The following is a 13,133-nucleotide window of genomic DNA, read 5'->3' on the forward strand; positions in this document are numbered from 1 at the left end:
TAATCATTATCAATAAAATCTGTTTCTTCAAGAGATTGATTTATTTCAAAGTATTTTTTACCGGTAATTTACCAGTTTTACCGGTAATTTACCGGTTTTACTGGTAATGAAATTTCATTACCGAATAACCGGTTATTAAAATTTTGGCACGGTAATGCAATCCCTAAAAGCTTTTGTTTTGTATCACAAACACACATACAAATCTTTCTGATATCATATGAATGTTTGGACGGGTCAAATGGCCCGTTGCGGCAGTTAGGAGATGAGTAAACACTGAAAAATACATTCGATGTATGTTTTAAGAAAAGTAGCACAGGTCGGACTCGATTATCCGGAGACTCGATTATCCAGCATTTGATTATCCGGAAATTTAGACTCGAAATCAATCTACTCCGGATATTATTTTATTTTTATTTTTTTTATTATTTTTAGATCGGAAATTTTGAATAATTTGTATAATAATTCCACTTTGAATTATTAATATGGGTATCAAATGAAAGGGCTTGACTAGTAGAACACAGTAGATCATGAAAAATCCAAATCCAAGATAGCCGCAGTTCCCAAATAAACAATTACATTTTAAATGGTTTCATTCAGTTTGCCTTGTTTGTATGTATGTTTGAGTATTTGTAGGGTTGTCTCACATTAATTGAAATTTGACCCCGTTCCTGATCACTAATTGATCTGAAATTTAGAACATACCTTTAATTCTACTTTCATTATAAAACGGCGTATTCCATGAATAACATAAATTCGAAAAGGTCACCGCCACAAAATGGTCGACTATGTATTTTTTCAATCTCCTCAATATTGGTATCAAATAAAATGATTTGACTAATAGAATACTGTACATCATCAAAATATTCCGAAGATTATTAGCTAAGAAGTGTTTAGCCGGTCAAATTGAATTTTTCAAGACCATGGAATACACAGATAATGACAGCAGAATTGGAAAAGTCTTCCAAATTTCAGATCAATCAGTCAACAGGAACGGAGTCAATTTTCTATTAATGTGGGATAATCCTACAAACATTCAAACATACATACAAACAGGTCAAGCTGAATGAAACCATTCAAAGAGTAATTAGTTATTTGGGGACTGCGACCATCTTGGATTTGGATTTTTCATGATCCACTATGCTCTACTAGTCGAGCATATGTGGCGCCATTTTGTTATGACGGCCATTTTGGATTGGCAGTTTTCATGAATAACTGTGTTCTACTCAGAGCTGCATTTTTTCATCAATGTCACTGACAACTGACGAGCCACGTTAGTCACATCCTACTGACAAAAATGTTGGTCAAATGGTGACTGACGGAGTACGATGCAACACTATGCCTGTTACTGAGCTTCGTCAATGCGTTTTGACCGACCAAGTAGGCGGTTGGAGTAAGTTAAATTAACCCTGTTCCAAAGCAACGCACCATCATATCATCGAGCAAGCGAACGCATCAACAACAGTACACTCACATCTATCAACGAGGGTTAGGGGCCAGAGGTACGGCCAGCAACAACGGGCGGAGCAGTTTCAAAAGCATATAAATACTTGTAAAATTCCTGAAATATATCATTATTCATCAAGCATTCCTAGAGTAAACTTCTTTCGAAAGCAAGCCTTGTCCAAAGCACGCCGTCTTCGGAGTGACCGGTTAGATGAAATCAAAAGATTTCATCCAACTCCGGAACACTCATCTCATCGAGAGTTAACAACTTACAATGGTGACCCCGACGTGATTGCTCGTCCCGCGTGCGATGCGAGCAATCGGAAAACAAGGCTTTGTTTCGTACACAATAGAGGAGATGATAGCATCAACGATTGCTATAAAAGCACTGCGCATCTCGCAATCAGCCTCTTTCTTCAACCGACCATCGAGTGGGACACAAGCTTCCGAGTAGCCTATGCAGAGCAGCAGTGTTGGACCATCGATAGTCGATCAGCAGCAGTAGATAACAAAGGAATAATAAATCCTTTGTTGTATCGAAAGAGTAAAATAGTCTTTCTCAAGACTTTCAAAAGAGTTTTCAAAAAATTAAAAAAAAAAAAAATCCACAGCGGGACAGGGTAAGGAGATTCTAAAACCTAATCATCGCTTCCGAGCTGAAGCAGAATCGCCGAATTGCACTATCGCTTCCGAGCTGAAGCAGATTTTAGATTTGTGGTGAAACCGAACATGAAAAAACAACACAGTGTGTCTTCCGAGCTGAAGAAACTTTAAAATAATAGTGTGAACCCCGAACCAAAACAGAATTGAAGAAGTGTGGCTTCCGAGCAGAAGCAGAAGAGTTTTTCAAAATAAATTGTAGTTTCCAAACAGAAATAGAAGTGACAAACTATCGTGAGATTTCGGAACTATCGTTGTTATTTCCAAGCTGAAGTAATTGTAGTGTGGTGGCCATACGAAGCTTAGAAAGCAAAAATTATAGAAAAGATCCCAAGAAGTGTGAATAAAAATTATACAGTGTTATAAAAAAGACGAAACTAAGTAAACCCCAGGGTGATTTTGTGCAATTTAGAGCTTTGATTTAGTGTTCGGTCCATAACGCATTATCGTTTACCTCATACTACAGTGATTTCATAGTGCGAATAGATTACGAAACAATTCAATATGGCAAGAAGTGAAACAGATAGCGAATCAGTACAGCGCTGGAGACGTCAGCTCACGGCTCTAGAAGGTTCCATCCATGAGATGTCCATATATGTGGATGGCATTCATGAGGAGACCCCTCCTACACTGGAGGAAATCATTATCCAGAGAGAAACAATTAAAGTCCTTTTCGATCAAGCCACGGCGGTGCTGTTGAAAATAGAGGGAGAAGTTGGTCCGTCCGATCGACGGCGGCCGCTGATAAACAAAATAGTAGAATCACAAACAAAACTTCTCAGATTGGAACACCTACTGAACAATGCTAATGGAAAACCCACTCCAATGCCTAGTATTGGAGGCAACTTCGACCAAACGATGAATCAAGTAGCAAGAGCAGACCACTTGCCCCGTCTCGAGCTGCCCCGCTTCAATGGTGCAATCACAGAATGGATCTCCTTTAAGACAAGATTCGAGCGCAGGATTGCATTTCTCACAGAGGACGCTGAAAAGTACGCATTCTTGATAAAATGTATGGATAAATTTGAGCCAGCACATAATATGTGCGACGCGCTAGAGAATTCCGGTGTATCCTTCGATGAAGCATGGGAAAAATTGGAAGAACGTTTCTACAAAAAGCGACTTGCATTCGAGGGACACTTCTTCAAAACGTTGAAGATGAAGAAAGGTGTCAGACCATCAGAATCAGAATTCAACAAGGCCATGTTACCGCAGAGAACCCTAGCAGCAATTACTGACGTTAACACATGGCAAAATACAAAGTCCCAATCAGAACCGAAGTGTACTGCATGTGATAAATCAGGACACAATATATACTATTGTCTCGAATTCAAGGAACTTAATCAAAAACAAAGACGTGAGTCCGCCCGGAAGAACGGCATGTGCTACAATTGTCTAAAAAAAGGACACTCGGTGACCATATGCTCATCACTAAACAGATGCTACAAATGTAATGGTAAACATCACACGATGCTGCACGAGGACAGCGAAGAGGCCGATCCAGTTCCATCCACTAGCTTCGCTAAATGACTGGATGATAAATACATATTTCTAGCCACCGCTGTTGTTCAAATTCGTGCGACAAATGGACTTTCTCACCAATTCAGATGCCTGCTTGACTCGGGCAGTCAACTAGAAGTAATCACAGAAAAAGCATTCGCAAAATTGAAATTATCTTATATACATGAACCGACATTGATATTAGGAATTGGAGCGGTAATAAGATCCGATAAAAAGGCCACGGTGGAGCTCACCTCAAATAATAGTAACTTCAAAGTGAAGATGGAATTGACCATTATACCAGAAATACTAAATGATCAACCAATTCAAAACTTTGGAAACGATGAAGTGGATATTCCAAATGGTATAAAATTAGCAGACCCACATTTCTACACTAAAAGACCTATTGAGTTACTCCTGGGAGCACGAATATTTTACGAAGTAATAAAATCCGAACGCAAAAGAGTTGGGAGAGGGCCAACCTTTCAAAATTCAAAATTAGGCTGACTGGCAGTGGGATTATTAGAAGAAACAAGCATCACATCCAATTCGTGGATGCAGACAGTGACAGTACCAGCTATCGGCAAACATGTGACGAATGAAGAGTTAGTAAATCTGTTCGAAAGGTTTTGGCAAATCGAAGACACGAATAAAAATGATGTGGAGATTACCGAGCCACTTTTAGATGACCTGGAAATGGAATTTCAAGTGAACACAACGATAAACTCAAACGGAAAATATGTTGTCAAGATTCCTTTTACTAAGGAATTCAGCATGCTTGGTAATTCTTATGAACAAGCATATAGAAGACTAATTACACTAGAGAAACGATTACATTTCAATAAGAGCCTGCGAGTCGAATACAATAAATTCATGCAAGAATACATTGATTTGGAACACATGGTTTTGGTGAGCAAACATGAAGAAAAGAACGTAGTTTATTACATACCACACTCGTGCGTAATTAAACCAGACTCAAGTACAACCAAACTCAGGGTTGTTTTTGACGCCAGTGCTAAAACCTCAACGGGAAAATCGCTCAACGATCTTCAAGCGGTTGGTCCTGTAATCCAGAGGGATCAATTTGACTTAGCCATCGAGTTTCGCGGAGCCGATGTAGTTCTGAGCGCGGATGTAACGAAGATGTATCGACAGGTAATGATTGAAGAGACCCAAACTTGGGCACAATGTATATTGTACCGATTCAGCGAGAATGATGAAATTCGCACATATAGACTGCTCACCGTGACTTACGGTGAAGCATCCTCTTCTTATCTGGCCTGTAGGGCTCTACATGAAGTCGGTGAAGAAATCAAGGATAAGCACCCGAAAATTGCAGAAGTAATAAGGAAATGTTTCTACGTAGACAACTTGATGGTTGGGGCTGCAACCGTAGAAGAGCTGAAGGAAATCAAAGAAGGTGTTACGAACGCTCTTGCGAAACGTGGCTTCCCACTTCGAAAATGGGCATCGAACAAAGAGGAGCTTCTAGAAGGTATACCATCTGATGATCTGGAGCAAACCGTTCAAATAGGCGACAGAGAAACGATAAAAACGCTAGGTATCAACTGGGCACCTAGAAACGATACATTTTCGTTCAAGCCCGAGGAAAATCAAACGTTTTCGACTGTTTCTCTTACTAAAAGGCAATTGGCTTCTGAGATACTAAGGCTTTATGATCCATTGGGTCTCATCCAACCGATTATAATAACAGCAAAAATTCTGTTTCAACAGTTGTGGAGATACAAACTGAATTGGGACGACCTCATTCCCGAAGAAATGGCATCAACATGGTTCAAACTGAAAGCCGACTTGCCAGCACTAACTACAGTCGAATTTCCCAGACAAGTACTTCCAAGCAAGCCTCACCAGTTAGAACTGCATGGGTTTTGTGACGCGTCAACTAAAGCGTTCGGAGCGTGCATATACTTATCACATGTTGACAAGGAAGGCAATATAAGCACAAATCTTTTGTGCTCTAAATCTAGAGTTACGCCCATAAAAGAAACTTCACTACCACGACTCGAACTTAAAGCCGCAGTGCTTCTCTCAGAACTAGCTCACAGAATCAGAAACGTGATTGAAAGCAGGATCCATTCAGAGTACTATTGGAGTGATTCTACAGTAACATTAGCTTGGATTAAAGGTCCAACAGATCGTTGGAAACAATATGTGAGAAACCGAGTGAACAAAATCCACGAACATTCTAAGCCTGAACAATGGCAACATGTTTCTTCGGAAAATAATCCGGCAGACATAATATCACGAGGTATATCTGTGAAAACATTTATTACCTCAAAGCAAAAGTTTTGGATGTACGGTCCAAAATACCTAAAAGATAGATATGCATGGCCCAACGAGGAGCACAATTTCCAGACTGACGAAGAAGTCAACAGAGAAAGAATCATAAATATCGTACAGGTGATAGCAACCGAGGATTACTTGTTTCAGTACAAGCATCATAATTCATTCATGAAGACGCAACGACACTTCGCATGGTTAGGCCGAGCTGCTCTCAACTTCACAAGCAGATCTAGAACTCTCAAAGAAAGAGGGATAATAAGGCAAGCACACACGGGTCCTCTCACATCCGAAGATCTTGAACGAGGCACACAATTAATTGTAACGACCATGCAACGATCGATATACCCTGACGAATGGAATACACTAGAAAAGGGTGGATCACTGGATCAAAGGGGACATTTTCAACACGTTATATTGACAATGAAAGAAGGAGTTATTCACGTATCGGGACGTTTGAGTCAGGCAAATGTACTTCCCACATGTAAAGAACCAATGCTTTTACCAAGTAGACATCCGTTCACTAGAACATTGATCCAGCACATACACGAGAGGAGATTTCATACTGGGATTGAAACTGTTGTAGCGGAGTTCAAACAAAGTTTTTGGATGCGGAACCTACGGAGAATCACACAAGGAGTTCTAAGTAGATGCGTAATCTGTGCCAAAAACAGACCTAAGCAACTGACCCAAAGAATGGGCCAACTACCATCAGCCAGAGTGAATCCCTCACCCGCTTTCACACACACAGGAGTGGACCTCTGTGGTCCATTCGAAGTTTTATTGAATAGCAAATCTCGTATCAAAACTTTAGCCTACGTTTGCATCTTTGTGTGCTTCTCAACAAAGGCGGTGCACTTGGAAGTGGTAGAAAACCAATCCACAAGCGCGTTCATTGCTGCTCTATTGCGGTTCGTGTCGATGAGAGGCACACCAGACGTTATATATTCAGATAACGGAAGAAACTTTATAGGAGCCAGCAAAGAGCTTACGCAACTCAGAAGAAAGTACAACAAAAAATAGAGCAGGATAAAATTACAACTATGGCTGGAGAAAAAGGAATCAACTTCTCCTTTATACCTCCCAGGAGTCCGAATTTTGGTGGACTGTGGGAGTCAAATATAAAAATTGCTAAGCGACTTTTTAAGGGCGCAGCTAGAGGCGCTCAATTCAACATACTAGAATTACAAACCGTATTCTACCAGATAGCAGCGATCATGAATTCGCGCCCACTAACAGCAGTTGTGACAGAACCAGGAACGCCCGAGGCGTTAACACCCGGGCACTTCCTCATAGGAAGACCAATGACAGCAATTCCCATTTCAATACAAGAAGAGGCTGACCCAAACTTTCAAGTCAGATGGAAGAGGATACAAAATCAAACGGAGCAATTCTGGACCCGATGGAGGACCGAGTACCTTCACACTCTCCGCAATTATGCCAAGTGGATCAAGGCCAATCCGAGCATCCAGGTGGGACAAATAGTTCTAATCGGCGATGACAATATTCCGGTGTCAAAGTGGCCCATCGGAATTGTAAGAGAAGTTTTCGCGGGTCCCGATAACATCATCAGGGTAGCCACAGTTAAGACCAGCTCTGGTACATACAAGAGAAATGTTCGGCTGCTGGCCCCATTACCAATAGACTACGATAATGAATCAAATCCCCAAGCCGGCAGTATCAGCGAGAATAACTCATCACAGCCAATATCTGAAGTATCATTGCAGTCTAAAGATTCCTTGCGAGAAGAAGTCGAAGAAGATCCGCCCCCTAGAGCTGCAGATACAATTTGGGGCGACAGACTGCGCCCCAAGGGGGGGAGAAAATGGAGTAAGTTAAATTAACCCTGTTCCAAAGCAACGCACCATCATATCATCGAGCAAGCGAACGCATCAACAACAGTACACTCACATCTATCAACGAGGGTTAGGGGCCAGAGGTACGGCCAGCAACAACGGGCGGAGCAGTTTCAAAAGCATATAAATACTTGTAAAATTCCTGAAATATATCATTATTCATCAAGCATTCCTAGAGTAAACTTCTTTCGAAAGCAAGCCTTGTCCAAAGCACGCCGTCTTCGGAGTGACCGGTTAGATGAAATCAAAAGATTTCATCCAACTCCGGAACACTCATCTCATCGAGAGTTAACAACTTACAGCGGTAAAATTGTCAGCATCGAATTTATGATTGTCGGAGACTGCATTTTATCTTCACCGAACAAAGGTTCGATTTTTGTTCCGTTTGTTGTTTCCGGTATTTACTGAAGTAAATACTATGTCGAACACGCGAGAACAAAAATCATTTAGGCAAAGGAATATATAATTGACCGCAGCTTGAAAAATATCTACATGTTGAAATAATGAAGAAATTTATCTCTTCGTTCAAATTTCTGCCCGAGATGGAAATTCACGTATTTGAAAGTCTGTTTAGTTTTAGTACTCGAAGTTTTAGCATTTTGTATAATAATTGTATTCCGGTAGCTCAACGTAAACATATGGACCCTGGTAAACGTATAAACTTCCATTACATCAAGTGACATAGTATTTCCCGTCTTGACGATCATAGGGAAAATGGAAGTGGAAGTAAAAGAAAATGGAAATGGAAGTAAATGTGACGAATCAGCCAAATGAGTTGAAAGTCACTATAATACAGATATAAAAAAAAAGATGGGGTTTTGGGAAAATCCATATTGATGGGATTTTGAGAAAATATGTACATAATCCGCCATTTGTACTGGCCGCCATTTTGGACAAATGGTGAACTGGAAAGGGGGTTAAGTTTCTATTAATGTGGTATAGCGCTACAGACAAAGTAACAAAATTACAAAGTCACAAACATACAAACGGGTCAAGCTAGATAAAACCGTTTAATAAATAAGTGCAAATCATAATTATATTACGTTTACGGAGAGAAAATTCTTTTTTTTTATGATTCGATTATCCGGAGGATTCGATTATTCGGAGTGAAAAAAAATCAATAATCAAAGCTTAAAATGGGTCATTTCACCCCTCGTGGTAGGTTTAGTGTTAATAAGGTAAGGTCTTCACGCCCAGAAAGTTTCATTCAATTTTGAGAGGGTCATGCCAACATCTGGTCGAGTTGGAGCGAAATCCGTCTATAATATAATTTAGGAAGATTTTAAGTTAAAAAAATAGATTTAAGATACTCTTTAAAACAGTTATATCTATGAAGGACTAAGAGATAGTAATTATGTATCTTTAGCAAAATTTCATGAAATTAATGGCTTTGCATTTTTCCTAAAGACAGAACTCAACTATCTCGAGAGCACAGAAGGTTAGTTTTACTTAATTTTATTCTAACGTCTTTTTCCAGAACGGACCGTGTAGAACAGGACCGCTGTGTGGGAAATCAACCTTAAGAAAGGCTGTTTGACTACTGATATTTTTATATGCCTGAAATTATGGGAATTCATCCAAATTGATCCAAAAGCAAATTCGGAGCCACATTAATTGAAGCCTCTTTTGCAAAAAATTGTTTCTGTTTACGGAAAAATGATTCATCACGATGACTAAAGCATGATTAAAACACAATTAATGTTTAAAACCGGGTCAACCAAGAACATTGATGAAAATCGAAGCCGTTAAATCTTTTAATGTAGCTAGTTATAACATAACTGAATTCATTTTGCATTTTGGAGCTTAAGCATACGCATGTTCCTGTAAAATTACCAAAGGACTCAACATAACAAACATTAATGTTTGCACTTTCACTTTGATCGAATATCTATCGCTCGAGATGGTGAAGTCAATGTGTCTATGCTGAAAATAATACACCACTTGCATTAGAAACGAGCCCAAATAGCAAACCATCCAGAGCAAACGCGACCAAATTCAGGTGCCTATGATACCTTATTTGTTTTATTATTCACACATTCACGGTTTCAATACATTATACGCGAGTTTGTAGTGCATTGAACGACGAGATGGGCACACGATATCCCACGGCCGAGCCATATTATACAATTGTCGTATTTATGCCGGTACCTTTCCGGCCACAGCGGTCATTGGGAGTTATTATGGAGTTCACCTTTATGGTGCTAATTGATACACGTTTGCTCAATTTATCAAATGACAAACGTATCAATGTATATGATCAGAAGTGAATCAGAAACTATTTCTATCAGCTTTAACCGTTTGTATGATTCATACAAAATGTATTCAACTTTATGTGCATGTTGATCTCTCTTGATCCGAACAGCAAATCTTCACTGGAGCTGTACATGTCGCACTGTCACACTTCGAATGCAAACACTAACAGGTTTTATAGCTTCTGCTTTCCAAGCAAATACGAATTTTAATTCCGGTTCAATGAAACCGTTAAAATCACTAAAGGTAATGATTTCTGGTTTCACAATTCGCTCGGATTGTTCGCTATCAACGGTAATCAAACGCACTCCACAATTGCGCGTAATGAGTAAGTATACATACACAAACAACACAATTTGGCACTTCCGATTTCCAATCCGTTGTAACGTATGATCGCAGGTATACTGCTGACTCAGCCCGATCATGTCTCCACAGACCGAAGTCCACTCTTCAAGTAGTCAGTAATAACTGAGTCTCCCCTACGGGGATGGATACGACGAAGGTGGCAGGAAAGCAGCCGGACAGGCTCACACGTGCACTTCGCACACCGCCAAGACGGTGTTTTTCCTTCTTCCAGAAAGGCACCAGAAAAAGGAAGGAACGACAACAACAACCACTGCACATATCAAAGCGATACACGATTGAACTAACGAATTTCTTTTGCCGTAGTCGGAGCAACACCACACCAAGCGCCAAAACCTGCGCGCGCTGCTTATTCGACATTCTCTTTCGTGCTTGCATCCTTTAGAAAGAGAGCGGAGAAGATGAGAAATGTTGAAAATAAAACTTCCTTTCAGGCTATCTACCAGTTAAATTTAGCGCGTAATACACAGGTTGTTGGGCGGGTGGCTCACTTCCAGGCAGGTCCGGTGCGATGGAGATCATAGTGGAAACAGTGCAGATAGACACATTTGAGACAGCTTTGGAATATAACCGTTTTATGGTATCTCCGTTAATTCGTTAATTGTTTTACGGAGTATAAAACTTAGATTTCAGGAAGCAAATGTCGCAACAATAGAGATAAAGTATAATATTTTACATTTATGCCATTTTGTTGTGCCATGAACATGAAATGCAGTGAAACTTCAAAAAAGTTACCTGTTGAAAGACTGTTTGAATTATGCGAATTCATTATTATTTTTCAAATACTCACATTGTTCATAACCTAAATTTCTACGTTCTCTTCGAACTTGTTAGAATTCGGATAGAAGATCACTCAGATTTTCCCTAAATGTTATTTATTAAATCTAGCCAATTTTTTTTTCTTTGTATACCGATTCCATTACACCAAAACTCATTTTATGATACTCCGGCATTTCACAACCGATGGAAAATTTCCTTTTTTTTGCATAAAAATTGAATATTCAATTGTCGTGTGAAATTTAACATTCTTTCGAAGAGGAGTCATGGACTCGTTCTCAGAAGTTTTGAAATATATATTTTGACAATTTTTTACGTAATTGATTTGGTTAAATATTTCGATGAAAAAAAATTCTTGTTCTACTACTACCGATAACTAAAAGTAGAATACATGTATTTATCTCATTGTTTCGTTGTTTCGCGGCAAACAGAAAAAAATTCACTCGTGTCGTATTCACAAGTTACATTAACAAATCATTCCCATGGTGGTAAAAATCTTCGTTTTCAATCTTGTTCTGAATTTTCCATTCCGTGTTCAGAAAAATAAACCGTTTTAAATTTCGAATAAGACTACCAAATCCAAAAGATTCAACATAGACATCTAAAGAATTAAAATTTACATTTATTTTATATTCAAGAATATTTGTTTATAATTAGATTAGCCTTGTTCAAACTCTTCAGAACCACAGTGTAGAAAAAAATAACAGCATCAGGTACGCGTGGACAGAGGGAAATATCGAACACAGAGACAAGTGCTTAACACCCGCATTTGCCTTCCGAACGCAACTCCACCATCTGTTCACTTTGGCCACGATCCGAAGTAGGGGAGAACGAATGTAGCCGTGACACAAACAGCTGTTCGTCGACGCACTGATCGTTCGGCGGGTTGCGACTGACGCCAATGGCCGTTAGTCATCCCAGTAGATACACACGACCGATCGTATTGAAAGACAGTATTGAGAACAAAACGCGCGGAGTGCTTCGTTTAATACGAACTAAAATTTCACCATTTCTGTAGAACATATGAGTCAATCCAGCTGAGTCAGTTTTGTTACCTTGATCATACGTTCTACCGAACTCATACGAAAAGGGTTATTTGTTGCTAATCGCTTTAGGATATGTTTGAAAAGGGTAGAGCGGATTACCTCTCGCTCTATGGGCTTCCTCATAGGACATTTCGATTACTCTCATTCTGAGTTTCATTCCACTGTTTTGTGGTTCACCTTCTTTTCATTTACCCAATAAATACCTAAATTATAAAACATGCAAAGACCTGTCCGCATTGCGCATGTTCTCATTACTTGTATTCAAATTCAGTGAATCGTAATTGAATATGTACCATCATCTTTTTGCAACCCCATGTATGCGTTTAATCAGCAGACCGGCACGACAGCAGAGAAATAAATTCTGATACATTCAGTCTTATCAAAGTTCTTCAACGCGTGTATCAGCAAGGGATCCTATAATTTGCTTCGCCCTTCCGGTGGAAGCTCGTCATTAAGTCAGAATGTGCGTACCGGTTTGATATAAAGATGCGACAGAAACGATGGAATAATGATTGGTGTTTTTTTCACCGCTTTCCTGTTGGTTCTAACCGTCGTATATAAAGGATGTTAGAAAAAAGAATGGAACAAAAGATATAAAACAGCGAGATATTTAAGAGCGCAGGTGAACGCGAACCGAGGAGTAAGAACGTATATACGTTGGCAGACATCGGTTTCTATTGTATTTGTTATTAGCCAATACAAACGCATTACGGAGAAATTAGAGTTTCATGTAAAAGTCTGAGTAAGAATTTTACACCTGTTGTTCTTCTACAGGGATAATGTTGGATTGAAATTCGTTTGAACAATTTTATACAAATACATAAAGCCATTAAGTTTCTTGATGATAATTCAGCAGATGATCTCCACATTTCCTAGCTAATCCAGTAAGGACGGATTTCGCGCCAACTCCACCATTGGTTGAGTATACCCTATCAGA

The 13,133-nt window shown here is 39.5% G+C and overlaps 1 protein-coding gene across 4 annotated transcripts in view; it reads right to left on the minus strand.

The window, feature by feature from the left end:
- LOC129772810 (regulator of G-protein signaling loco) overlaps nucleotides 1-13,133 on the minus strand; it is a 112,234-nt gene that overhangs the window by 78,409 nt on the left and 20,692 nt on the right. The window contains exon 1 of one of the 4 annotated variants that reach the window (XM_055776288.1): nucleotides 10,353-10,450. The exons of 2 other annotated variants lie outside the window; for them this stretch is intronic. The gene's annotated coding sequence lies outside the window, so the exon portion shown is untranslated. Of the gene's footprint in view, nucleotides 1-10,352; nucleotides 10,451-13,133 lie in introns of those variants that run through there. One more of the 4 variants, XM_055776289.1, reaches the window with a different exon arrangement.

The sequence above is a fragment of the Toxorhynchites rutilus genome, chromosome 3 (assembly GCF_029784135.1).
Source record: "Toxorhynchites rutilus septentrionalis strain SRP chromosome 3, ASM2978413v1, whole genome shotgun sequence".
NCBI lineage: Eukaryota > Metazoa > Arthropoda > Insecta > Diptera > Culicidae > Toxorhynchites > Toxorhynchites rutilus.